Genomic DNA, 27,040 nt, shown 5'->3' on the forward strand with positions numbered 1-27,040 from the left:
ACTTACCGCGAGGCTGCGTGTCCGCCGGTCCCACTTGGAGTCTGGCCACCAGGCGCATCGGCGGCGGAGGTGGCTGCGCTCGGCCCGCGGCTGCCCGGCCGAGTGTCCGCCCGTGGGGCCGGGGTCGGGGTCTCGGCGGGGGCGGGGCGGGGCGGGGGCGCCGCGGGGAGGAGGGGGGGCGGAGGAGGAGGGAGGGGCCGGGGCGCTCAGGAAGGGGCCCCCCGGGCGCGGGGCGCCATCTTTTTCGCGTTTTCCCGCGAATTATTGACGTCTCGCTTATGTAATTAGCGGGGGCCGCGCCGGCCTCGCCATTGGAGCCCGCGGCCGCGGGGCCCCGCAGCACCGCCCGCCCGCCGGCTCGCCCACTCCCGCCCCCGGGCCGCCCCCGCGCCGCGCCCCGGCCTCCGCCCCCGCCCCCGCGGGCGCGCATCCTCCGCCGCCACCGCGCGCCGGACGCAGACAAGCGGCGCGAGCGCACACGGACGCGGAGCCTGCACCCCGGCACGACCGCCCGGCGGAGGCGCAGGCACAACGCGGGCACACGAGGAGGCGCGCGCGGCACTCCGAGCCGGCACACACTTGTTGAGGAAACACAACTCTGCGCGCGGGGCACAGACGTCAGCTGGCACAGACACACAGCGGGGAGGTGCAGATACACACGGACTCCCTGCGTAGACACAGACCTAGAACAACCCAAACGGGATTCGCACAACAGAACACACAAACATCCTGCACTTGCGGTGTAGAGAGCACACACAGAAACAGATCCACAATGCGCACGGCACAAACACAAATTCACAACACATGATACACACGACACAACACACAATAAAGAGGCAATTACAGAGTATGGACATAGATACATAGGAGAGACACACCGTGTACACAGCACGGACACACAACAAAACATACACATAAAGTAGACAAACAGGCATAGAGCCGTAACACAGGCGCACAAGAGAAACAGAGTACACCAACAGCAAATTGCACACAGACGTAATGCACCGAAACACAACACAAAGATACAGTTGCAAATACATACCACACACACAAACACAACATTTAAATAAGTGGCACACAGTGAAAGACAGCATACAGAGTCATAGGAATAGCAGATTGAGGAAAGGGGCGTGGCTCCCGTCATATCCAGTCCTTGCCCTGGGGAGAATGGGCAGCAATGTCCCCATCCAGACTTACTCTTTGGGGGTTGGGGGCTGGAGAATACTTGCCAACCCCTCTCCTTATCCCTCAGCCCTCTTCTCACCTGCTACCATCACACTGCACAGACACCCGTGAGGCTGTGGAGTGTGGACATCATGGGTGTAGCGGGTGGACCATACTCCCCCAGCCCCCAGTCCCTCCTGTTGACTGTCAAGTTGCCCACCCTTGGCCCCCTGCCTCTGGGCCTTGGGGTGCGATCTCTCTGGCTGGCTGGGTCTACCTTTAGGATGCACAGAGCAGAGATTACAGTTGGAAGCACTTACCTCTGGGTCTCATAGGCCAACTGCACTGATTACCGGCCGTGGGACCCTGAGCATAGCACTTCAACTCTTAAACCCCAGTCTCCTCATAGAGTTGTTGGGAAGGGTAGGGTGAATGAATGCAAAGCCCCCGGCAGCCAGTGGGTATGCAGTAAGTGATTATCCTACTTTGTCAAGAAATTATATATTCATTGAGTGCCCCCCTGGGTAGGACTAGAACTGGGAGCTATGGGGCCCACAGTCTCATGGGGGAGTCAGGTGTTGGCTCAAGCAGCAACAACATGCATATATAAATATGAGGGGCGTGGTGCAGCGAGCTGGACATGGAATTGGAGGAGTCCTGGCTTCAAGTCCACCTCTGCCTCTGAGCCAGAGTAAGATGTTGGGCGAACTATTCCCCCTGTAGGCCACGTTCCCTATCTGTTCAGAGAGGGTAGGGGTACTACCCCAATTCACAGGGCCATTGCAGAGATGAGGACAAAATAGCATAATGCAGGGGCGGGTGTTTTTGTCAATGAAAAAGTGATGGGCAAGATGAGGAGTGGTTAAAATACTACAAAAGGAGAAATGATAAATGCCACTAGAAAGGTATAGTTTCACCTGACCGTTTAGAGGCAAATCCAACTTTGAATTGAGAACTGTCACAGAAAAGGTGGCATTCAGAGGAAATGTGGAGATAGGAGGGAGGCATTCCAGGCCTAGGGCATGGTGTGTGCAGTAGGCCTGGGACGGAGTGAGTTGTGTCCGCTGGACCGGAGTTCAGGGTGCAGACGGTAAGGCTGGAGGAGAAGGTGGGGCTGAGTGTCCTGGGCTGAGCTTTGTTTTCAGCCCACGGCAAATCAGGACCACTGAGCAAGGTTGTAAGTTATGTGTATCCTAGAGAGCCTCGGGGAGTTGAGAACTGAGAAGGGCCATGATCCGAGTTTGCTTTGCGATCTGGCAGAAGTAGGTTGAAAGCATGGACAAACCAGAGAAAGACAATCATTTTTTTAAGAAATGGGTTAAGACCATCAACAGGCAATTCACAAAAGAGGAAACCTAGGTGGCCAAAAATGTAAAGAGATGTTCAACCTCACGGGTCATGGGAGAGATGCAAATGAAAAGAGCTGTGAGACGCCATTTCACATCCTCCGGACTGGCAAGGAGTAAGCATTCTATCAATGTTGGGAGAAGGGTGGAGGGGGTGAAGAGGTGGCACCCTTGGAACCCTTGTACAGTCTTGATGGAGGTGTAAATTGGTACAACTTCTCTGAAGAAGAGGTTTGGCAACATCTAATAAAGTTGAAGATGCTCGTGCCTACAATTCAGTGACTTCACTCACTCAGCACATAATTATGAAAAATGAGGAATTGATTAATTGTCCATCAACAGCAGTGCAGATAGATAAATTGTGATCTATCTGTGCAATGGAATAATATACTGGGAGGGAAAATAAAATGAGGCTGTAGCCTCAACATAGATAGAGTCTAGAAAAAAAAAGAAAAAGGGAACATCAAGTGGTAGAATAGTGTGATACCAAAAGTTTTTTTTTAATTCAAAACTATGCTATATATGTAGTTTTAGGGATACAGTCAGATAGTGAAAGTGTGAAAACATGCATATGAAATCAAAGACACTAAATTTAGAATAGTAGTTACCTCTGGGAAGGGAGGGATGGGAATGAGATCAGAAAGAGGAACACAGGGGATTTAATTTTATCTGTAATGTCCTATTTTTCAGAAAAAAAAAATCTGAAGCAAATATGGCAAGGTGTCAAGATTTGGCAAAGCTGGGTGTCTTGTCTGTAATTCTTCGCAATGATCCTTCTCCTTCTCAAGTCCAAAACGTTTTCTCTATTCTCTGTATGTTTGAAATACTTGGTAATTTTAAAGATGGGGGGCGGGGGCTGGGAGATTACAGCAGAGGAGGTTTAGTCACAGCACTAACCTGTCACATATGCAGGGCCATCAGACCTCACGGTGTCCTAACATGTCTGTTCCCTGAGACTTGTCACAGCATGGTGAACCAGGCATGGCAGGCATCAGATCTGTTCACAGGGGAAAGAACAAAAGCTTGGAGAGGTGGAGTGACTTCCCCAAGGCCACACAAAGTAGGGGGAAGTACTCTTACTCTCAGCTGTGTCTCAGGGGAGACCAGCAAAGGCCAAGGAATGTCGAGAGAAGGTCTCCCACCTTGCAAGAATCCATCTTCTTCCATCTGCGGCCCTCTTCTATTTTTGCTTTCAATTAAGGACACCATGGAAAATATAGAAAAGCACAAGGAAGAAAATAAAAGTCACTTGTGGTTTTCACTGTCTTACTTTTTAAGTCAGCTTTATTGAGGTATAGGTAATTCACATTAAAAAATTCACCTATTTCAAACGTGCAACAGTACCTTAATTCTAGAGGACATATTTGTTTGAGTCCCAGACCAGTTAGTATATATGAAAGTGCTCTACAAAGAAGAAAACACTTTTCACAAATTTGAATAATTATGATTTTAATAAAGGTTTTGGAAATCATTGACAATAATTATTTGGAAATAATTAAGATTTCATCCATGAAAGCAGATGGCCGGTAGGCAGGCCTGTGTTTTGTTGCCTGAATTTGGGGGTCAGTTTATTATGGCCTCAGCATGGAGGTGCTGAGAGCTTTCAAATTATAGTAGAAAGGATGACTTTTAACACCATTTAAAAAAAAAAAAAAAGAAATAGTTGACAGGGTCAGACTGTGGCCTATTGAAGTGCTTGTGGCCTTTGTTGGCTGCTAAGCCATAAACACCTTTACCTGTGGCTTTTGTGGGGAAAGGAGAGACATCAAGTGTCTGTCCTCTTTGGGAGCCCAGGAGCGCCTCCATTGGGATGTAGGAGATCCTGTTGACCCTCCCTGCAAGCTTGCTATAGAACCAGGGGTGGGTCCCTTCTCTTCTCTGATTTGCTCTCCCCATCTGTTAAAAATAAAGTACGGCTTTATTCACACTTGCTACATTCAGCAGCCGGTTAGGGCAATGTGCTGTAGGCAGGTACCCCTAGGAATAAGGGTCAGGGCAGAGGGAGATGTGCTATAAAGATAAATAAATCCCAGTCGTTGGCATCAAGAAGCCCATATCCGGCAGGAGGGCTGGCGGACAGACACATCAACAGGTCACTGTGATAGTCTGTTAAGAGATGGGATCAACCAACACTCAGGATTGTCAGAAAGTTTATTTTTTTGCCAATACAAACTTTGTATTTCTCATTGTGTTTCCACTTTTATTACTGTAATTACTATTAAAAAAATTTTTCACGTATATTAAAAACAGAAAAAAAAGAAATGGCTCAAGACAAGGAGTGGTTGTTTCTGAGTAAATACCCATGATCTCTAAAGTGCCTCTGACTGCAAAAGTATTTGATTCTATGAACTTAATCTGAGCTTTGTTCTCCCTCACTGGGTAACCTTGAATAAATCACTTCTCCGGTCTGGGCTTCAGATTTACTCACTGGTCAAAGCATAACGTTTAAACAAATGAGTAGTTCCCAACCTTGCTGCACAAAGGATCTTATATAAAGATTTGAGGGACTTCCCTGGCTGTCCAGTGGTTAAGACTCCAGGCTTCCACTGCAGGGGGCACGAGTTCTATCCCTGGTCGTGGAACTAAGATTCCACATGCCGCAGCACCGCCATAAAAGAGATTTGATCCACCAAACATCGCATTTATTATGTGAGAGTTATTTTGTTTTCTTTTTTATGAATTAGGTCCATATATTATATTCAATCAGAGATTTTGATTGGTATGATACAAATAATGTGATTATAAAAGATAGAATTAGATAAATAGGTAAGTAAATTGAATAAGTCAATAGAATTCTAGCCCAAAGCAAGGGCACTGTGTCTTTTGTTAATCTATGCCATTGTACAACAGATACTTCTGGGGAAGAGTAAAGATATCTTTCAAATTATCCCCATATTAAAATACAGAGGAGAATTTTATTAGTGAATTCCAGTATTTACAAGGCATCTTTTCTAGAATCAAGCAACCCGTGAGTCTGTCAACTTGGTGGCTGGGCGCCCAGCCCCAAGCTGAGCAGATAGGAAACAGACAAGAACTGGTCCCCGGGAGCCAACCCCTTGCTGGGCATTTCATGAAGGAGACAAACTATTAACTGCTCAAGAAATAATCAGAGGAGAGCAAAAAAGAAGACAGTGGATATCACATGATCATTTGTATGATTCAGCTAGTAGAATGGAGGTTTGAACCCAGTTAGTTCTGGCCAGCAAAGCACAGGGAGATCAGCTCGGTGCTTTGTGTCCACCTAGAGGAGGGGGATATAGAGGGTGGCAGGGAGACACAAGAGAGAGGAGATATGGGGATGTATGTATATGTATAGCTGATTCACTTTGTTATACAGCAGAAACTAACACACCATTGTAAAGCAATTATACTCCAATAAAGATGTTAAAAAAAAACAAACCAGTGGCCATCCCACTGCCCCACCCTTCCTCCTTGCTTCACGATAGGAAGATAATCATGATAATCATCAGCGTTGCTAGAGAGCACACCACGTGCCAGGCACTGTGCTGGGTTTCACATGTGCTATTCTTAACCCAGTTTACTCATGAGGAACCTGGTAAACGTGGGAGAGCTGAGCCACAAACCCAGGCAGGCTGGGTCCAGAGCCTTTGACCACCATGCCCTTCTGCCCCTATGAATGCTATTTGGTCTTGTAGCTTCTTACGCAATTAAGACACCGTAGATACATCATACAATGATATTTCATCTTGCACTAATACTTCATATATGAATAGCTCTTTGGAGTTTACACAGGGTATTTTCACATCTCCCATTCCATCCCCACAGCAACGCTACAAGACGAACAAGGCTAGGATTACGAATCTCCCATTTTGCAGATGATGAAACTGAGGTTAAGGAGGTTGAGTGAGGTACCCAAGGTCATGCAGCTGGAAGGTATTAGACACAAGTCTCAGGGTCAAGTAGTCACCACTGGAGAGGACCTTCCACGTCACGTTACCCAACTGCTCATGTTCAGTTAGGCAAACTGGTACCTGGAGAGCAGGTGAGGCTTGCTCAAGGTCATCCAGGAAAGACTTGTTCAAGTGGTAAGTCAGCAAATGAGCCATAGTTTGACCAAGGTTTCTGCCTGCCTGCTGAGAGATTTACACCCTGTTGCTTTTGTCAGATCTCCAGCAATCCTCTTGGGTTTTCCTACAGCCAAAATTTATTTTAAAACCCTTCTTGTTCAGTGTTCTGTGATATATGACATTCTCCTGAATTTCTGAGGGAGTCCTTGCCTGGGTGGGGGAATGTCTAGGTGACAATCAGCTTGGAGAGGCCGTGAGTCTCTAGCGATTTAAAGAGAATCTTCGCGCTTTTGCTGCTCTCAGAAGAAACTCCCAAGGCTGCTGTCTCTCTGTGGTCTGTTCTGCTCCCTAACCTTTGGGCCTAAACTGGGGCAATGGCTTTGAGAGGTTTAGCTGGGACCACTTGGATCTGTGTCTTACAGCTGCCCCTTCCAAGATTACAGTTCAAGATCCCATACATCTCCTGCCATGGACAGGAAACATCTGGGCCAGAGCTGCATGGAGGGAGCCCAATTTGTGAGACACCCTGGGTAGGAGCCCGTGAGCCAAGAGCTGTTCACTTCAGATGCGGTTCAGACCACTGGGGTCTGGATCCCACCTGGGAGCCTTCGACAGGCCCAGGGTGTGTGTGATGGCTGAGGTGGGGGTGGTTAGAGAAAGGGAGAGGGAATCCGGAGTGGTAGGCTTCCAGGAAAGAGGCCCTGGGACTTAGGTTGGTGGGAACAGTAGGCACAGTTTGTACGAACATTCAGCCGAAAGAGAGATGCTGCGGCAGTTGGACATAAAAAGGTCAGGGGCTGGGGGTGGCCACCGGGAAAGGGAGAGGCAGGGACAGGACTCCGCAGCGAGGGGTCTTGTATGTCCAGGTCGCAGCGGGAGCAGAGAGAGCACAGGCTCAAACTATGAGTAATCTGTTCGCAAGCCCTTCACAGCCAACCTGGCTTTGGCAATGAACCCTTGGTGAGACCAAGGACCATGTCCTCGTCTGCAGTCAGGAGATGACCCAGTGCCAAGTTGAGAGTTTCTCACTCCAATCTCTGGTCCATCCTGTCCATAGTCACCCCCCTCTGACAATCCCAGGAGGTACCAACCTGGGATGACCCTTCCATGAGGGTTAATTTTAGCACCCAGTTATTTAATCAAATGTGGATCTAGGTGGGGCTGTGAAGGGATTTTGTAGTTGTGACTAACATCTACAGGCAGTGAAGATGACCCTGGTAGCGTGTGGGAGGGCCTCATCCAATCACTTCGAGGCCTGAAGAGCGAGCACTGATGTTTCCCAGAGAAGAAAAGCTGTGTCAAGAGCACAGCGTCAACTCGGGCCTGCGTTTGAGCCTGTGAGCCTGCCCTGGACTTGGCAGTCCCCCCATCCCGTGAGCCAGTTTCTTAAAATAAAGGTATTTCTTTTAAAAACTGTATATACATATTTATTTTATAGCTATCTACCACCTATGTATCTATCTATGTGTCCATCTACGTCTACGTCTGTATCTATCCTCTCTGTATCTATCAATCAATCTACCTATCTTTGTATCTATGTATCTTTGTATCTATCAATGTATGTATCTATGTACCTAGGTACCTATCTATCTATCTCCATCGGTTCTGCTTTTCTGGAGAATCCTGACTGATGATCCCTCTTTCAGAGCCTTGAGAACAGATCACCGATCAGACTCTTCCCAGACCATCTCCTGGCACATATTCGGGTCCCCTTATTCCCCTCCCTCCTGCCCCTCTGTCCGTGTACTCCAGCCCGTTGCTCCTTCAGCAGTCCACACCCGTGGGTTTTACCTCAGCCTCCATCTCTACACTCATAACCCTTAAAAGGCCAGAAGGACCCAGATGAGGATGGAATCCCACAGAAGAGCAAGCTTGGTAGCAGCTTGAAGGGCTGAGAGGTCTGGACCAAGGGCGCAGCCCTGGGAGCCACAGGAACCCCAGCTAAGGGAATGCTGCAGGCAGTCTGATCTGGGGCCCTCTGCTCAGAGTGATTTTGACCTCCAAGGGTCCTCTCACCACTCACTCAAGAGTCAGTCCCAGGAGGGAGGATCTGATTGGCGGAGGTTGTATTTCACATGTGCCTATCCACTGTCTGGGCAGGAGATGCTGGGGAAGCACTGGGTCTCACTAGGCTTACATGGTGATGGAGCCATGGGAGGTGGGTGCTAGTTTCCCTTCCTCACAATGGGCGAATTCCCTCAAAAGAGAAATCAGGTTCTAAGAGGAGGGCAGATACTAGACAGATTATAAGTTGCAGCTAAACCTCTTGGAGCTATTGTTCAACTTAAGCCAATAACGGTTAGATGGTGTTGCTTAAAAAGGAGCAGGGTGGAGTGGACAGAACGTGGGTTCTGAACATGGATGACCCAAGGTTGAATTCTACCCCTTATTACTATTGTGACCCTGGGCAAGTTACCTAACCTCTACGAGCCTCAATTTCCTCCTCTGAAAAATGGGGATAATAACATTACCTACAGCTCCCAAAATTACACGTGAAAACACTTTGTAAACTCTAAAGTATTTTGAGCCCTTGGGGGCAGTGGGGATGGGGCAATCATGCCTAAGGCATCTTCTCAGCTTGGTGCCCAGCTCAAGCCTGGTACCCAGTAAATGCCCAGGAAGTGTTTGTTGAGTGAATGGATAAAGTGATCATGGGATTATCATCATCGTTCTAACTTGACCATCAGCCTTGCAGAAAAACCCAGGCAGATGCTGTTGGACTCTGATGTGAGTTTTGTGAGCTGAGCTGCATCTTTTTCTTTTCTTTCTTTCTTTTTTTAAACAACCCTTTTGACGTTTTCATTTTAATATGTGAAACCTGGCTACTTGTCTCAGGGAAAGTTTATGGAAAAAAAGCTTCCAGCTGGCTTTGGGGCAGCCCATAAAAATGTACTGAAAACTTTGACCAGTTAGAATTTAGGAGCTGTTGGATGACAGAGATCAGTGACGCCATAAACCCTGGTGAGGCCCACAGTATTTCAATAATTAGCTCTCTGGGCAAGAGGATGCGTTCTTTATTCCTTCCTGGTTCCTAGTCAAAGGATGGGGCCCAGAATCTGCTAAAGAGAAACCACAACTTTCAAATAACCGACAAACACAACTCTAAACAGGGGCAGCTTGTGATTCAAATGGTTTCAAAGGGCGTGGGGGAGGGAAGGGTTTTGAAGAGCTTTAACAGTAGCAAGCTGATCAGAATACCCACACCTCTGCCTCCCGGCCAGCTTTCCAAATCCTCCCCCCTCCCTCAGCTCAAGTCTGACCTCCTCCAGGAAGCCCTCCTTGATAACCCAAGCCCATTATGGATTTGTTCATCCATATGACTCTTGGACTTAAAACCCTCCAGAAGTTCCTCTGAGCCTCAGGGCAAAATTCCATCTCCCTAGCTTGGCATGCAAGGCCTTTTGTGATTTGGCCCCTTCCTGCTTCTGTGGCCTCTTCTCATATTCCTTCCCCCTACCCTTGACTCAGCTGCACCAGACAACCTTCCGCTCTATCTCTTCCCCCTCTCCGTTCGGGCCTCAGAGTCTTGGACTGTACCCTTGCTTTGGCTAGGATTCTCCTTCTCCTTCTTTATGTGGCTGGATGGTATTTATTCCCAAAATTCAGCCCAGGCCTCTCCTCCAGAGGATGGGGTGGTGGAGAGTTTGAGTCCCTCAGGCTGGCTTAGGGGTCTCCATTTGGGTTCCCAGAGTACTCATCACACTTACCCTGACAGTCCACTTACCTCCATCCTCTCTGCTCTCCCGGAAGCCTTCCTCATCTCAGTATCTCTCCAGCTGATACCAGACCTCGCCCAGAGAACATGGTCCTTTTTAAGCCCTGCGCCTCACACCTGGCAGTCCTCTGGGATAACCTGGGGAGCTTTAAAATGCTGATGCCTGTGTTCTCTGCAGAGATTCAGATTTAATTGGTCTGGGAGGTGGCCTGGGCCTGTGGATGGGTTGAAAAGTTCTCCAGGTGGTTCTAACGTGCAGCCAAGGGCAAGCAGCACTGTGATTGACAGCACCTGACTCAGGACTCCCCCAGAGACTCAGCGGAGCTACACTCTGGGCATCTGTCAGGGAGCGTGATCTTGAACTCAGAGCCCCACCGTAATTGCCAAAAGCTGTGTTCAAAGGATCACTATTCATCCATTTCCCTGGATCGGTGGTGCTGAGCAGCTATACAATCACTCCTGGGCCCCAGCCAGCCATCCAGCCCGTCAGGAGAGACGCCTGCACCTCAATACCTGTTAGAAAGACTGAGCCCCACCCCAGACCCAAGGAGCGCAGCCTGGGACCCCGCACTGTAAACAGTTACTGACTGCTGCTGACGCACACCAATGTGACACAACTCAAAATATCCCAAACCAGGGCTGCAAGCCCCTGACAACTTGCAAAGCCGGGTAGGGAAGTTGAAAACAAAAAGGGCCTCAGGGAACCATGGAGGGATCATCGGAAAACTACTCAGCTCAAGCCAATTCTCATCCTTAGGGAATGTAGGTCCCATGTAGTCAAATCCATTTTTCTTTTTTGCGATACGCGGGCCTCTCACTGCTGTGGCCTCTCCCGTTCCGTAACACAGGCTCCGGACGCACAGGCTCAGCGGCTGTGGCTCACGGGCCCAGCCGCTCCGCAGCATGTGGGATCCTCCCGGACTGGGGCACAAACCCATGTCCCCTGCCTCGGCAGGTGGACTCTCCACCACTGCGCCACCAGGGAAGCCCCCCCTTTTTTTTTTTAAAACAGACCGTCAAAATCTGGCTTTTTAGGTGAAATTTCCTAACAGTTTAAAGTTGGCAATGAATCCAAACAGAGCTTACCTGAGGACTGCATGTAGCTAGCAGCCTGCCAGTCTGTTCTAAATGTTTCCTATAAACGCTGTGTGGGGATTAAACCAGAGAATGGAGACCGGCAGGCCTGTCCTGCGCTGTGTTCTCTCCCCTGAGCTGCCTTCCGCTTTGGGACTTGGGCCAGCATGGAGGGGAGCACAGGAAACAGCCCCCGGGGCCTGTGCTGCACGTGCAGCCTGTACTCCTTTTGGGGACATTGCTCCCTTCGTTCCACCACGTTCTCCTCACGCCAACTCCCTAGGAAAAGGCCTCTCTGGTATTAGGGCCCAGGAGAGTCACGTTTTCCTGCAGCCGCTGATTCGTTGGTATCTTATGGACCCTGAACCTCGTGGGATTAGATTTTGGCCGCTAGAAAGCTCAGAGGACAATTTGGGGCTTGTCTCCTGTAACCCAGAGGACCACGAGCTCTGCCTTTTGTCTGCCTGTCTTATCCCCGGGTTCCTCTGACCTTTCCAGCTTCTGTTTTCCATTTGGCAACCACCGTCACGTGACCATGCCTCTAAAATTTTTATTCTCTTGTACATCAAGAAGTTATGTTAAGTGCTTTCTGGAATAAGGCATGCTATAAATAAAGAAGCCCATACAAAAGAGTAAGTGCTCAACAAGAAAAAAAAGAAAGCTTGTTGAATCAGTGACTTCTTGAATGATTCATCTGTGGTCCCTCCCAGGGCCATGCAGGGAGCAGGTGTTCAGGAAATGAAGGGCAGGGTGATAGAGAGGAAAGTGACGGTTTAGAGATGGTGAGACAGTAGCCCTGTCATTTCCTAGAGACTAGGACCTTGGCCAAGTTATTCAAGCTCCCTTAGCCTCAGTTTCCTCATCTGAAACATGGGGATAATCTCAGAACCCACTTTCTGGAGGTTGTTGGGAGGACTGAACGAGGTTTTGTACGTAAAAGTCCTGGTGCATAATAGACACAATAAACGGCAGCTGTGATTATTAATTATGAAAACCCCCTTGTGTGGCAATGTCATCATTTAATAGCCTGATTTATAAGGTGTACCGCATGGGTAAGGGTACTCTTGCTGTGCTCAAAGAAGCCACATGTAAACACTGGCGGAATAAAATGGAAATGCATTCCGAGAACCCCCTGATTTCCTCAGCTCTCTGTCCCAGCTCTCTGCTTACCAGGCCCCGGGCACCCCTGGTTTCAGCGGTGATGCAGGTAGCTTCCTCTCCAAGTCTGCAGCTGCCCCATCACTCTCTTCCCAGCACGCTCAGCTCCTGTCCTGCCTTCCACATTACTCAACTCTCCAGCCATCCTGTATATCCCTTTCTTGGAAGCCGCTGTCAGTTTTCTCCAAGTCTTCCAGCTCCTTCTTTAGCTCTGACTGTCCCCTCTCCTGAGGGTCACTTAAGGAAGCAAATTCATCATCGACAATCACTTGCCCTCTTTGCTCAATGGACGCACCCCACTTTAGGAAGTCCGTGCCCTGTGGTGTCCAGGAGGAGCACTCAGACGACTGAATGTAGTATGGGGGAGCGGGGCATTCCCCTGCAGGTGGAACAGTCAGGAATGGAACCCTCCACTATCGGTATACGGAAGGCGGCTCATCATACATCCTTGCCATGGAAAGTGGCCCACGGTGAATGTCACGTCTCCCTAATTGCTGAAAATTTATTCAGAGGGGGCACCATAGTGTAGGCAGAGCTTCCCAAAGTGTGGTCCTGGACCAAGAGCAACAGCATTAACTGGGAACGTGTGACAAATGCAAATTCTCTGGCTCCACCCCAGAACCACTGAATTTAAAAATCTGGGGGTGGGGCTTCCCTGGTGGCACAGTGGTTGAGAGTCCACCTGCCGATGCAGGGGACGCGGGTTCGTGCCCGGTCCGGGAAGACCCACGTGCCGCGGAGCGGCTGGGCCCGTGAGCCATGGCCGCTGAGCCTGCGCGTCCGGAGCCTCCGCAAGGGGAGAGGCCACAGCAGTGAGAGGCCCGCGTACTGCAAAAAATAAAAATAAAATAAAATAAAAATCTGGGGGTGGACCCAGCACTGTTATTTTTTTTTAATTAATTAATTTTTTTGGCCATGCCACGCGGCTTGTGGGATCTTAGTTCCCTGACCAGAGATCAAACCTGGGTCCCTGGCAGTGGAAGCTCAAACTCCTAATCACTGGGCCGCCAGGAAATTCCCCTAGCACTCTGTTTCAACAAGCCCCCAGCCTGGTTCAGGTGAGTGGCAGTTTGCAGACCTCTGGAGTGGAGGGAAGGGCGAAGCCTGGATTCCAGTTCTGAGCCTCAGTCACCTCCTCTGTAAACAGGGACCATGCTTAAGGCAGGGGCCTTCTGTCAGGGAAGTGAGATTAGTGTGGGACTTATGCCCGCACATGGTTGGTGCTCAGCCATCCCTCACCCAGTCATTCATCAAACCAACCACTGAGGGTCAAGTATGACCTGACACTGCTCTGTGATAGGCCCAGAATCAATCATGTACCCCAAGACTCCTGACGCTGTCAAGGTGGGGAAGTAAGACAAAGTTACGGGAAACCTGATTAGAAAGATTTGTGGGGGACCTGCATGCCCAATTGAGGATTTTTAATTTAATTTTATTTCATTATTTCTTTTTTAAGAAATTGAAGTATAGCTGATTTACAATGTTGTATTAATTACTGCTGTGCAGCAAAGTGCTCAGTTAATATATATATATATATAATTTTTCATATTCTTTTCCATTATGGTTTATCACAGCATATTGAATACAGTTCCCTGTGCTATACAGTAGAATTTTTATTTTAAATGTTTCTACTACTTTTCTACAACAAAGCAACCAGATGCTGTGATTCCAGCGGCCCCTGGGGCCACTTGGTCTCTTCTCTCCAGGCCGCCTACCAGTCCCTGCCAGGGCCGTGGAGGAGCAGCTACAGAGCATCGGGGACACCCGCCACCCCCCCGCTGACCTTGACATTGCACAGGTGGAAGGCAGCCTCGGGGAGGCCCTCGTATCAGGCACTGAGGCCCTGGCTGCCTGCAGAAGGCGCGGCACGGTTCAGGAAAAGGCGCCTGGGAGAGCAGAGCCGGGTGTTTGGAATGCTGGAGCTGCTCAATGCATTCCATGTGGCTGCGGGTGCTGGCGGCCTGGCCCGACCCAGGGGACCAAGGGAGGGGGACGGACTCTGGCAATCAGCCGCTCCCCCATCAGGCCCTTGCCAGCCCGTCCCTGCAGGAAGGCACATTTATTTGGGCTCATTTACTGTCTGTCTCCCCTCTGCCCTGTGCTGGGATGTTGAACACTGATTGCCAAGACTAGCCCGGTGCCAGGAACATAGATGTTGGGAGGATTTGATGAGTGAACACCTAATAAACAACTTATTGGTAGAAGGCTTTAGGGATTCGTCCTCTCAGATAAGCCCAGCACACAATCCCCCAGAGCACTCAGCTTCAGTTAACGTTCCTGGGAACCTTCTGTGTGTCTGGACCTCACATGTGTCATCCAGTTGCCCCTCTTACCCCACCAGTTGGGAACTGTGTCACCCAGCTTTGCCCATGAGGGCAGTTGGGCTCAGAGATGGTGATGTGACTTGCCCAAGGTCTCACAGCCAGCAAGGGTAAGGATCTGAAAGCAGGTTAAAGGATTCCAGGTCCAGTGCCCTTTCTGTCCAAGCTCCAGAGGGAGGGAAGTCCCGCTGAAGCTTTAATCTACCCTGACTTCCTGGGGTTTGTCCTCACTCAGATCCCAGAGTTCCTCAGACTCGTAAAGTAAGGAACTGACCCGTTAAGAAAACAAGGCACAGAAACCTCCAGCAACCTTAAAAATTTTCCCCCCAGTTTTATTGATGTATAAATAACAAACTTGTCAGAAGTTCTGAGCTTTCAGATTTAAGGGAGAACAATTGCCTTAAAGAGGAGTCTGTGATTTTCATGTTGTGTTTATGAAATAGCTCTAGAGGCATGATGGCTTGATTAATAGGCTCTTTGGGTAAAACCGTGGAAGTCCTCCAATCAAAATTAGGAACTCAATAAAGAATAGAACCCAGGGCTTCCCTGGTGGCGCAGTGGTTGAGAGTCCGCCTGCTGATGCAGGGGACATGGGTTCGGGCCCCAGTCCGGGAGGATCCCCCATGCCGCGGAGCGGCTGGGCCCGTGAGCCATGGCCGCTGAGCCTGCGCGTCCGGAGCCTGTGCTCCGCAACGGGAGAGGCCACAACAGTGAGAGGCCCGCGTACACCAAAAAAAAAAAAAAAAAAAAAAAAAAAAAAGAATAGAACCCAATACTATTATTCAACGTTGATCTGAAAGTTTTAGCCATTGCCGTAATGTGAAGCAAGGAGGTGACTTAGGAAAAAGACTACCACTTCCTAAGGATTCTGAAATTGGAGATTATATTAAATATCTTATTTTACTGAATACTCATAGCGCCTCAACAAGATAGATAGTTATTTTATGTATTAGCATTGTTTCCATTTTTTTCCTTATAAGGGAACTGAAGTTCACAGATGATAAGTAACTTGCTTATTTTATCCATCAAATGATCCTTGTGGCTCCAGCGTTTGCTGCTATTTGTAAAGGAGTCAAAATTATGCTGATTTAAACAGGATTTGTTTGTCCATCTTGAAAACCAGTAAAATTAACTGAAAAAGCTACCAGAATAAATAAGAGAATTCAGCAAGGTGACTGGATATAAAAGGCAGTCACCATCCTATACATCTGTACCACCCTACATACTAACATAACCAACTAGAAAGCATAAGTTTAAAAATTTTCGGTCATAACTTATCAATAACTAACCTTAACAAGAAATGTGAAAGACTGATAAGAAGACAGCCACACATCTTTACTGAGAAACAGAAAAAGATAACTAAATGAAGCTTCATTCCTACTGTGGTCTTGGATAGGAAAACTGGATGTTGTAAAGATGTCAACTTTTATCAAGGTAATTTGCAAGTTTAATGAGACTCCCATAAAAATCTCTGAAATATTTTTTATCATGTTTGTTCCATCTGCAAGAATAAAAAGTCAAAAAATGTTGAAAAATACAAGTAATTACAAAAAAAGGGTTAATTTGATGTGTGAAGGAAACCAACACCTGTCACGTCACATTTTAAAACATACTCTGAAACTTTAGTAATCAAAAACAGCATGGTAAGGACATAAGAAATGGTAATGGATCAGAAGAAGAAAAATAGCCCGGAAACAGTCCTTATCATTTACAGGCTTCAGTGTGTAATAAAGGTGGTGACCAAATCACCAGGTAAAGGAAGATTGATTCAACCTCAAGGCTAAGACAATTGGCCAGCCGTCTGGAAAAGAATTAAGTCAGTCTCATCTCTCACTTTATATCAAATAGATTTCTGATGGAGAATGAGTTAAAATATGAGTCCATAAAACTTAGAAGAAAATCTAAATAAATACTTTTAAACTTAAAAAAAAAGTTTTTTAACATTGTATTTGGAAATAATTTGACTCACATAAAGTTACAAAAATAGTACAGAATTCTTGTGTACCCCATCACATAGTTTTCCCTAATCATAGCCTCTTACATAACCATAGTGCATTTTCAAAACCAAGGAATTGAAGCTGGTATGACACTATTAAGAAACTACAGACCTGGCACATATATGTAATGGAGTATTACTCAGCCATAAAAAGAAATGAAATTGAGTTATTTGTAGTGAGGTGGATGGACCTAGAGTCTGTCATACAGAGTGAAGTAAGTCAGAAAGAGAAAAACAAATACCGTATGCTAACACATATATAGAGAATAAAAAAAAAAAAAGGTTCTGAAGAACCTAGGGGCAGGACAGGAATAAAGATGCAGATGTGGAGAACGGACTTGAGGACACAGGGAGGGGGAAGGGTAAACTGAGACGGAGTGAGAGAGTGGCACTGACATATATACACTACCAAATGTAAAATAGATAGCTAGTGGGAAGCAGCTGCATGGCACAGGGAGATAAGCTTGGTGCTTTGTAACCACCTAGAGGGGTGGGATAGGGAGGGTGGGAGGGAGACGCAAGAGGGAGGGGATATGGGGATATATGTATATGTATAGCTGATTCACTTTGTTATACAGCAGCGACTAACACAACGATGCAAAGCAATTATACTCCAATAAAGATGTTAAAAAAAAAAGAAAAGAAACTACAGAACTGGGACTTCCCTGGCGGTCCAGTGGTTAAGAATCCGCTTTCCAATGCAGGGGACACGGGTTCCCCTGGTGGGGGAGCTAAGATCCCACATGCCACAACTAAGACCCGAGGCAGCCCAAATAAATAAAATAAGTTAAAAATAAAAAAGAAACTACAGACCTTATTTGAATGGGGACATTTTAAACAATAAGAAATAAAACTCCAGGGCTTCCCTGGTGGCGTAGTGGTTGAGAGTCCGCCTGCTGATGCAGGAGACACGGGTTCTTGCCCCGGTCCGGGAAGATCCCACATGCCGCGGAGCAGCTAGGCCCGTGGGTCATGGCCGCTGAGCCTGTGTGTCCGGAGCCTGTGCTCTGCAACGGGAGAGGCCACAACAGTGAGAGGCCCGCGTACCGCAAAAAAAAATAACAATAATGAGCAGTTATCACTTTAATATTATTATTTTAATGGCTTATTGAAATATAATTTACTTATCATAAAATGCACCCTACCTTTATATTATTTTAAATGATTATGTATTTTGTTCATTTAAAAACAAATTTGTATTTATTTTACTTTGTTTTTATTTATTTATTTATTTATTGGCTGCAATGGCGGCATGGTGGACCCGGGCCCCCTGCGGTGGAAGCACAGAGTCCTAACCACTGGACCACCAGGGAATTCCCTAACAAATTTATATTTGGAAAATAGAACAGTATTTAAAACTAAAAACAAGTCTTCTAGACTGCAACTGTATCAGTTAGGGTTCTACCAAAGAATGAGAAATATATATATAAATGCCATTGAATTGTACACTTTAAATGGGTGAATTGTATGGTATGTGCGTTATATCTTAATTATACCTTCCTAAAGCTGTTACCAAAAAATTCCTAGCTCTGCCTCTCACCAGATGTGTGACCTTGAAAAGTGACCTCACCTCCCTCAGCCTCAGTTTCTTCATCTGTTAAATGGGGATGATGACAACAGTAACCTCATGAATTGTTGGGATGTTTTGCTGAGAGGACACAGTAAGCCCTTGGTAAATACTAACAATAACGATTGTTTACTGAGGTGGGCTCCCCAGTGCCTGGCTCGGGGCTGGGCACTTATGTTCATGACCTCATTTTGTCCTCTGACCCCTCCTACGCCGATTGTGCAGTGGAGGAGACCGAGGCTGAGGGCTCCAGCAGACAGGCAGCATCGAAACCCGGGTGTTCTAGAGGCCGGCACCTGAGTTCTAACCACAGGGCAATCCTGGTTTTCGTGTTGTGTTGCCTTTCCATACGTGTGGGTGCTTTCATTACTGGGACCCACTGCAACAGGAGATGTCAGCTGCACATCCTGGATGTCAGCTTCATCCACCTCCCTCCCTCCTTCCAAATGGATTCTCTCCTTTTCTCTGGCTTAGAATACTTTCCAAGGTAGAAAACGCTCCAGAGAAATGCCACCCAAGAATTGGTGACTTCCTCGAGTCCCTGAGCAGGTCAGGCCTTGGGGAGGAAGACTCAGACTCAGCTCTGCCCCCTCCTCGCTTGGAGAGACCGCTGAGCCTCGGCCTCGTCACAGAAAACGTACAGATTATGATAGTATTTCCTTGCCAGGGATGTTGCAAGGCTGACTTACGTGCCCTGAGAGGTCCCATCACCAGGGTGTCAGCTCCTCCTGAGACCGCCGTTGGCAGGGAGAGGGCAGGCCTGGGGCTGGCCCCCACCCAGCAAGCCTCGGAGCTAGCTATGCGGAGCCAGCGAGTACAGCTGCTAAAAATAGAAGTCACATCTAGCAGGGACATGGGTTGGCCCAGAGGCAGGGCTCAGCCCAGGCAGATGGGAGTGGCGAGGGGGGGCCAGGACACTCGCCCACCACCAAGGCCCCTCACCTGCAGTGTGTGTGTGTGTGTGTGTGTGTGTGTGTGTTGGGGGTGTGTGATTCCATTACTCAGTGCAAGGCCCCATCCCCAGCTACAACAGAGGGGTGGAGACTACTCCTTTATCAGGGCGATGAGAAAAGTCCTCTAGGGATGTTCAGTAGACATATGATGTGAGCTACACATGTAATTGTCAATTTCCTAATACAAACATTAAAAAAAGATCAGGGGAAATTACTTTTAATAAATTTTATTTAATCTAAAATAATGAAATGTTGATCATTTCAACATGTCATCAATATAAAAATATTAAGGAAATCAATGAAATTCTCTTTCTCATACTAAGTCTTCAAAATATGGTATGTAGGACTTCCCTGATCGCGCAGTGGTTAAGAATCCGCCTGCCAATGCAGGGTACATGAGTTCGAACCCTGGTCCAGGAAGATCCCACATGCCGCAGAGCAACTAAGCCCGTGCGCCACAACTACTGAGCCTGCACTCTAGAGCCCGTGAGCCACAACTACTGAGCCCGTGTGCCACAACTACTGAAGCCCGCGCGCCTAGAGCCCGTGCTACGCAACAAGAGAAGCCACCGCAATGAGAAGCCTGCGCACCACAACAAGAGTAGACCCCCCATGCTCTGCAACTAGAGAAAGCCCACACACAGCAACGAAGACCCAACGCAGCCAAACATAAATTAAAAAATAAACTTATATTTTTTAAATATGTTATGTATTTTAGGACTCATGGTTCATCTCAATTTGGAGTGGTCACGTCAAGTGCCATGTTAGTCTTCGACCACCGCTGTAACACATTAACACTTAGTGCTTTGAAACAGCATGGATTTATTATCTTACAGTTCTGGAGGTTAGAAAGTTGGAAATGAGTCTCAGGGGGCTAAAATCAAGATGTTGGCAGGGTTGTGTTCGTCCTGGAGACTCCAGGGGAGAATTCGTTCCTTGTCTTCTCCAGCCCTCCTTCCATCCATCCAGCCAGCCAGCCATCCATCCATCCATCCACCCACCCACCCATCCATCCATCCATCCCTTCCTCCATCTTCAAAGTGCATATCCCAAACTGCTTCTGTTGTCACATCTTCTCTCCCTCTGCTTTACTTGTCACTTTGCCTTCTCTGACTCTTACCCTCGACTCCCTCTTATAGGACCCTTATGATGATATTGGGCCTGCCCAAATAATCCAGGATAACCTCCCCATCTCAAGATCCTTAATCACATCTGCAAAGTCCCTTTTGCCATGTAAAGTAGCATACTCACAGATCCGAGGATTAGGGTGTAGACATCTTTGGAGAGCGTTATTCAGCTGGCCACACACACTTTACAGCCCCGCGTGTCAGCGGCTGCTGAACTGGACAGTATTGCTCTAGGGAAGTAAGGGGAAAAATCTAGTTAGAGCTTCTACCTTCACCCTCCTGCTCAGTCACTAAGCCCCTGTGGGATCTCAGGCAAGTCAATTCACGTCCTGGTTGTCCATATTTACCTTGCGTGTAAAGTGAGGTTGACAGTAACCCAAGCCTGGGAAAATGCAACAAGCTAGGAGGCACATCCATGCTTATTTAACTGTAAAATGGGGGGCAGTTCAATTGGCAGGTTGGAGGGGCTGCTGCCCTGTGGTAAGAGAATTGAATACCAGGAGGGTTCTCAGAGGCCATTGGGTTCTCAGCTGCCCCATCTTACAGATGGGAAAACTGAGGCCCAGAGTGGAGAAGAGGCTTACCAGAGGTCCCCAGTGAGGTGGTAGCTGAGCCAGGGTGGGGATCCAGTGGGAAAACTGTTCCCTGTCACATCACACTGCCCATCCGTCTGAGTTTCCTCACTTATAAAATGCAAATAGTGATGGCATATTATCAGGGCTGTTGTGAGATCAAAGGACCTCCTAGGTGTGAATGTGCTCTGTGAAGAGCTAGAGGGTTGTGTAAAAGAAGGTCAGGATGACACCTGGGCACAGGTGTTTATGGTCTCCCTCCAGGGCGAAGGCTGGCTGCACCCTCTACCTCCCTGGCCTGCAGTGCTCTGGGCACCTCGGAGGGTGTCAATCCCGTCTTTCCGTCTTTCCCCTTTCCCACTTCTAGAACCAAGTCTCGGGCCTCAGGAGGCAGGCCTTCCCCCGGTCGACAAGGCGCCCTTAGCCCTTTCCTGAAAAGTGACCTCCTCCAGGCTTGGCCCTCCCTAAGCTCTGCTCCTCCTGTGGGGACTGTGTTCTGGTCAGGGCAGGGGCCAGGTAAGCGCTCTTCCAGGCCTGGGTGGAGGAGCCTGGGTCCCCTGCTGGCTGGCTGTGCAAACCTGGGCACGTTCCTTGGCCTCCCTGTGCCCATCTGCACAGTGGGTGACAGGGGTTAGACCAGAGATGCTCACAGCCCCCTGAGACCTAAGATTCTGGGGATCCCTTCCCTGTCTTCACAGAAGCCCAAAGACAAACTATTCCTGATTCAAACTCTCACCTGCACCGGTGGGCAGGGCCGGCGGGCTGGCAGAAGCCAGGGCGAGAGGCAGGAGTAGAGCAGGATCGCAGGGTGGCCTCCATCTGTGTCAGGCTCTACCCCCCTGCCAGCCTTCCAGCTCCACCCTGGACCTTGGGCAGAGGGCAGGGCTGTCCTGCGGAGCCGCAAAGAGGCCTCTGGGCCGGAAGGAACTGGTGCCGGCATCAGTGAGTGGTGAGGCTCTGAAAACACCTGACTGCAATGAAAAAAGGAACTCTCTGGATCTTAACAGCCCAACACACGGTTTAGGCAGGTCCATGCCAGAGGGAGGAAGGGGTGCACATTCCCTCCCCCTCAAGTCCTGATGACGCTGGGCTTTGCAGAAACACCCTCAGAGGTGCACAGCACCCAGCCTGTGGAAGATCTGTTCGTGATTGTCTCCTAAGTGTCAGCTCTGTGCTGTGTCTCGCGACCCAGAGTGAAGTCCAAGTGTCATTTTCTACATGAGGTCACTGAGGCCCCACAGGGTTAGGAGCTGGCCTCTGGTGGATCAGCGATCGGGAGACAGTGCCAGGGCTAGTGGGAAGAGAGCTGTATGGCCTTGACTCACGGCTCCTCAGTGGGCTGGAGCTTGAGGGTTAAGACCTTGGTAGTAATTGTAGCAGGAATACTACACACCGCTCACACTAGGGGCTCCATCGAAGTTCCTGCCATGTGTTGGCTTGCTTCATTCCCACACATCCCTACAAGGTAGGAATTTATCATCACCTTTTAACACTTGGGGAAATGGAGGCACAGAGAAGTTAAAGAACTTGCCCAAGGACACACAGCTACTAAGTGACAGAGCTGGGACTTGAACTGGACTATTGGACTCCAACACCTGCTCTTGACCAAATGCAAGTGAGAGGCTGCGGGGAGACAGTCTGAAGTGATCTGCATGCCCTGACCAGGGCATGCTGCTCACGTGCCGTGGGGAAGAGGGCCTCCTTCGGTCTGGCTCTTTGCGCCCAGAATCCCACATGGTCAGCACTGTATCTGTCCCCACCCACCTGTCCACTATGCAGATGGGAACGTGAGCTCAGATTTGCCTTTGTGGTTTTTTTTTGTTGTTGTTGTTGTTGTTTTGCCACACCATGCAGCATGTGGGATCTTCCCTGACCAAGGATCGAACCCGTGCCCCCTGCATTGGGAGTGCGGAGTCTTAACCACTGGACCGCCAGGGAAGTCCTGGGAACGTGAGCTCAGAGATGGCAGGTGACTGGCCCAAGGTCCCACAGCAAGAGTACAGAGTCCGGGGCAGGCTGAACACCGGACACTCAATGGTCTAGGGGGTTGGGAGTGCACTCATACCCCCACCCCGCCCCCAGGAGACATCCGAGGGGCAGGCAGCTCCCCAGGGGGCACAGTAGCAGCAGAGAGGAGCTTTTCTCCCACCCCCCCAGTCCCAGACACCCGTGTCCCAGGTGGATTCCACTCCATTGCCAGCCCTGGGATTTCTCCCCAGATGGAGCTGTGCTTGTGAGAGGAAGCGGGGATAGAAATCAGTTGTTTCCATAGAGAGAACCTTCAATATTGAAATCGACAAGTTAGTGGGTACAGCCCAAGGGCAGGGGTGTGTGGCAGCAGACCCAGGTCCTAGGAGGCTCTGCCTCTAGGCACCTGGCTGCCCCGAGGGAGTTGCTCTTCTCTGAGCTCCTGCTTTTCATCTGTACAAAGAGAACAGGGGCCCTACTGCTGGAAGAATGGATCCAACTGCCCAGAGGGCGACAGGAGGGTGAGAGCAACAGGTGGGGAGGGACGATGACTCAGCTGACCTCCTCCCACCAGAGAGGAATCACAGGCCACCATAGCCGAGCCACTGACCTGCTGGGTGACTTTCACCTCCCTGCCTTACCAGGATTGGCTGGGACAGCTATGATGACATTCGCACCATACACCCCGGACTTTCTACGGAAGAAATGCCTTGAGACAGGTGGGAGTTGAGGAAAGGACCTGAAAAGGAAGAAATGTCATCAGCCAGATGACTGTAATATCCCAGCCTCTCTGGAATGGTCCCCAAACTCTGTGCCACATGAATGTGCTTTGCTTAAACGAACGCAAGTCCCAGATGCCAAGGCAGCAAATGAGATCCAGCTCCTGGCAAAGGCTCAGGGGCCCCCCAGCAGCTCCCCTGATTTCATCCTTCCCCTTCCCCGTGGCCGGTGTCAATCCTACCCAAGAGGTCCCGCCAGGTGGAGTGCTCCAGGCAGGCCCATCTCCTCTGGAGAAGAAGGGCTGGTGGCTGGTCCAGAAGGGACATCACATCCATCTGACCCTCTCCTGCTCCCCAAAGCACTGGAGAGGACACCACCATGGGTAAAACCTCTCACTGTGGAGGCAGAGACATGCCTACTAGCTGTGTAACCTTGGGGAAGTTGCCTGGCCTCTCTGAGCTTGTTTCTTCATCTATAAAGTAAGGACAACAGTGCCTTCCTCCTAGGTCAGTTATCAATATTAAGGGTGGTACTTGCAGGTAATGCAAGTAAAGTAGGTGCTCAGTAAGCTGTCGTTCTCATCGTCATGCTTGTTTAAAAATGAACCTGCAGTCTGCGCAGACCTAAAACCGACCTCACCTTTTTCTGTACCATTTCCACCTTATGCTGATCACGTCATGGGCTAAGGGTTTGAATCTGGCATAGACTGATCTGGGTCCAAGTCCTGGCTCCCGGCACTTGTGTGACCTTGGGTGGGTGATTTTTACCTCTCAGAGCCTGGGTTTCCTCCTCTATAAAATCGGGGTGATAATCATCACACCTCCTCTTGGGGTTTTTATGCAAGTTTCATGCAATGATGCCTGTGAGCCCTCAGCTCAGCGTCTACCGGTAGGCTCGGCACTCCATGACTGTTTGGGACCCTTGTTTCTGTTATTATTAGACTGGGACCCCACAGTGTCCAAAACTAGTGGTTTCCACAACCTTGGCATCCTCATAGCAACACTGTGAGGCTAGGATTTTCACCTTCATGCAGAAGTAGGAACTGAGGCTTAGCAAGTCTCTGCTCTGGAGCTCAGTAGGGGAGCAGGGGTCAGGAAGGGGAAGTGGGTCCTGTCTGCTCCACTGGGGTACAGCTGCTTGAAAGCACAGGAAGCATCACTCTCCCAGGCGCAGTTGGGCACAGCGTCCCGCCCACTGGCTTCTGGACCCACGGTCTCTTTCAGACCCACAGAGCAAATCCTCTCCTGAGATCTCCGGGAGCCGTGCCCAGACACCAGATGAAAGGCAGAGAAGAGTCCAGGAGCCCTGCAGTCACATGACCTCCGACAGGCTGATCCTCTTGGTGCCTCAGTTTCTCCATCTGACTGTGAATCACATCGAAAGTGTGAATCCTGATTCCACCACTGATTCAGATTGGGCTTGAACACATTATCTCCCTCTTCTTAGTTTACTTGGCTTCACCTATGAACAAGGGCTAACGGAAGAATGGGATAAGGGGGTGTTAAGTGAACAAAGGAGAGCATAAGGCTGTAATTAGTATGATTTAAATGCATTTTTAAAAGTCCGTGTGTGTGTGTGTGTGTGTGTGTGTGTTTGTATCTACTGTTTCAAAAAGACATAGAAAATTTATTAAAATGTTTCTGGTAGTACTCTCTGGACACTGGGATCATGACTGATTTTTACTTCCTTTTGTATACTACATTTGTAGTTTTCCAGTTTTTCTACCATGAGTATGTGTCTCTTGCAATCAGAAATGAACAATTAAAGGCATAAATAGTCGTCCATATGGCTCAGGGTGGTCCGAGGATCACCTGTGGACACCCCCAAGGAGGCCTGTGAGCCGCCAGGTAACAGCAAACGTTCCCTTTGCTGACTGTGCTCACGCGCCCCTCCTGGGCACCATCGGGGTGACGTTGTGGTTCCCACGGGCAGGCCCTCTGGCTGGGAGCAGAGGGACCCGTTGCCTCCCAGGGCTTCCCGTAAAGATGTGACTTCATCTTGGCTGAAGACACAAAAGGAACTGAAGATTCCTCGTCAATCTAAACGAAGGAAAGTAACTAGAAGCAAAGACCTGGCTTCGAATTCCACTGCCTCCCCTTCTCCCACCTGACATTAGGCAGGGCACCGGGCCTCTCTGGCCTCAGCTTCCCGGTCTCTAAAAGGGGATTACACGATGCTTGCCTCACAAGGGTTTTGTGAGGAGCCAATGAAACAGCAGCTTTGCCTGCATCTTGCCTCCCCTCCTCTTGAATCGTCTGTAAGAGGTAAGACATCAGGTGTTTGGTGCACTTAACATAGGGCTTTGGTGGAAGGTAAATTAGTTAACGGTTTCAAATCATCGTCTCATCCTGCTGTTAACAGCCTGAAAGGTCACACGCAGGTTGATTTGGGAACCTCCCACCCAGTGCTGCTACTTTCGGGCAGTTGGGACCACCTTAGATGCCTTCTGTGCTCCAGCCCATCCTGCCTTCCTGCCCTCCCCTCCGCGGTTCCGCCTCCCAGACCTTACCTGAGGGCAAGACTGCATCCCAACTCTGGGTCTTTACTGTCCCTCACAGCCCTATTCGCTGCATCTCAAAAATATTTTAAGGGTGAGTTTACAGGCCACCTCTTCCAGGAAGCCCTCTGCGCTTCAACCAACGGATCTGAGTTCCTGTGCTGTCTCTGAGCCTCTCTTATGTATCAGTTTCAATGAGCTACTTAAACCTGTTTCACCCACTGCACTAAGAGTTTCTTGAGGGTAGGGTGCACATCTTACCGTTCCCCACACCCTAGGGGCCAGCACAGTAGGTCTCAATAAACCTTTACCGAAAGAATGGCTGCAGCTCACAGTGTCTGAAGAGAGTATGTGTCTTTTCCCATTAGATATAAGCGATGAAAGGGACAGAGTGATATTTGTCCCTAGTAGTGCTTGTCCCACAAATCGCTTGTTACCTTAGTGAGTAGGGATGATTTTTTTTTTTTTTTGGCCAGGATACCAGCTTTGAGACAGATGTCCCCATCACTTGCTGGGCCAGACCTTTGTTTCTACACACATCAAGGAAGCAAGTCAGCCTCATGACAGGTTGTCAGCAGCGGGGACGAGAAAAAGAAGCCCTGACACGTTTGTAGCCTATCACGTGTGGCAAGATGCCATTACACTACAAAGCACTAGGGCTCGGGTATCATATTTGGGCCTCGTGAAAACTTTGTGAGCTGGGCAGGGCCAGGCAGGATGCTTCCCCGTGTTTGTAAATGAAGAGGCTGAGGTATGATGGGATACCAGGTCTGGACTAGGGGTGGGTCTGGGTTTTCTGATATACTGATCCCACTGGGCCGTGCTGCTCCGTTA

General features: G+C 49.0%; 1 protein-coding gene across 11 annotated transcripts in view; it reads right to left on the reverse strand.

The window, feature by feature from the left end:
- PHF19 (PHD finger protein 19) overlaps positions 1–23,721 on the reverse strand; it is a 51,989-nt gene extending 28,268 nt beyond the window's left edge. For 8 of the 11 annotated variants that reach the window (XR_012332656.1, XR_012332657.1, XR_012332655.1 and 5 more), the window contains exons 1-2: positions 3,653–3,705; positions 7–3,507 (exon numbers count right to left, since the gene is read on the reverse strand). The gene's annotated coding sequence lies outside the window, so the exon portion shown is untranslated. Of the gene's footprint in view, positions 1–6; positions 3,508–3,652; positions 3,706–20,573; positions 20,680–21,033; positions 21,133–21,757; positions 21,993–23,630 lie in introns of those variants that run through there. The other 3 variants (XM_073806491.1, XM_073806492.1, XM_073806493.1) reach the window with 3 other exon arrangements.
- Positions 23,722–27,040: the final 3,319 nt, after the last annotated feature.

The sequence above is a fragment of the Tursiops truncatus genome, chromosome 6 (genome assembly GCF_011762595.2).
Source record: "Tursiops truncatus isolate mTurTru1 chromosome 6, mTurTru1.mat.Y, whole genome shotgun sequence".
NCBI classification, from domain to species: domain Eukaryota; kingdom Metazoa; phylum Chordata; class Mammalia; order Artiodactyla; family Delphinidae; genus Tursiops; species Tursiops truncatus.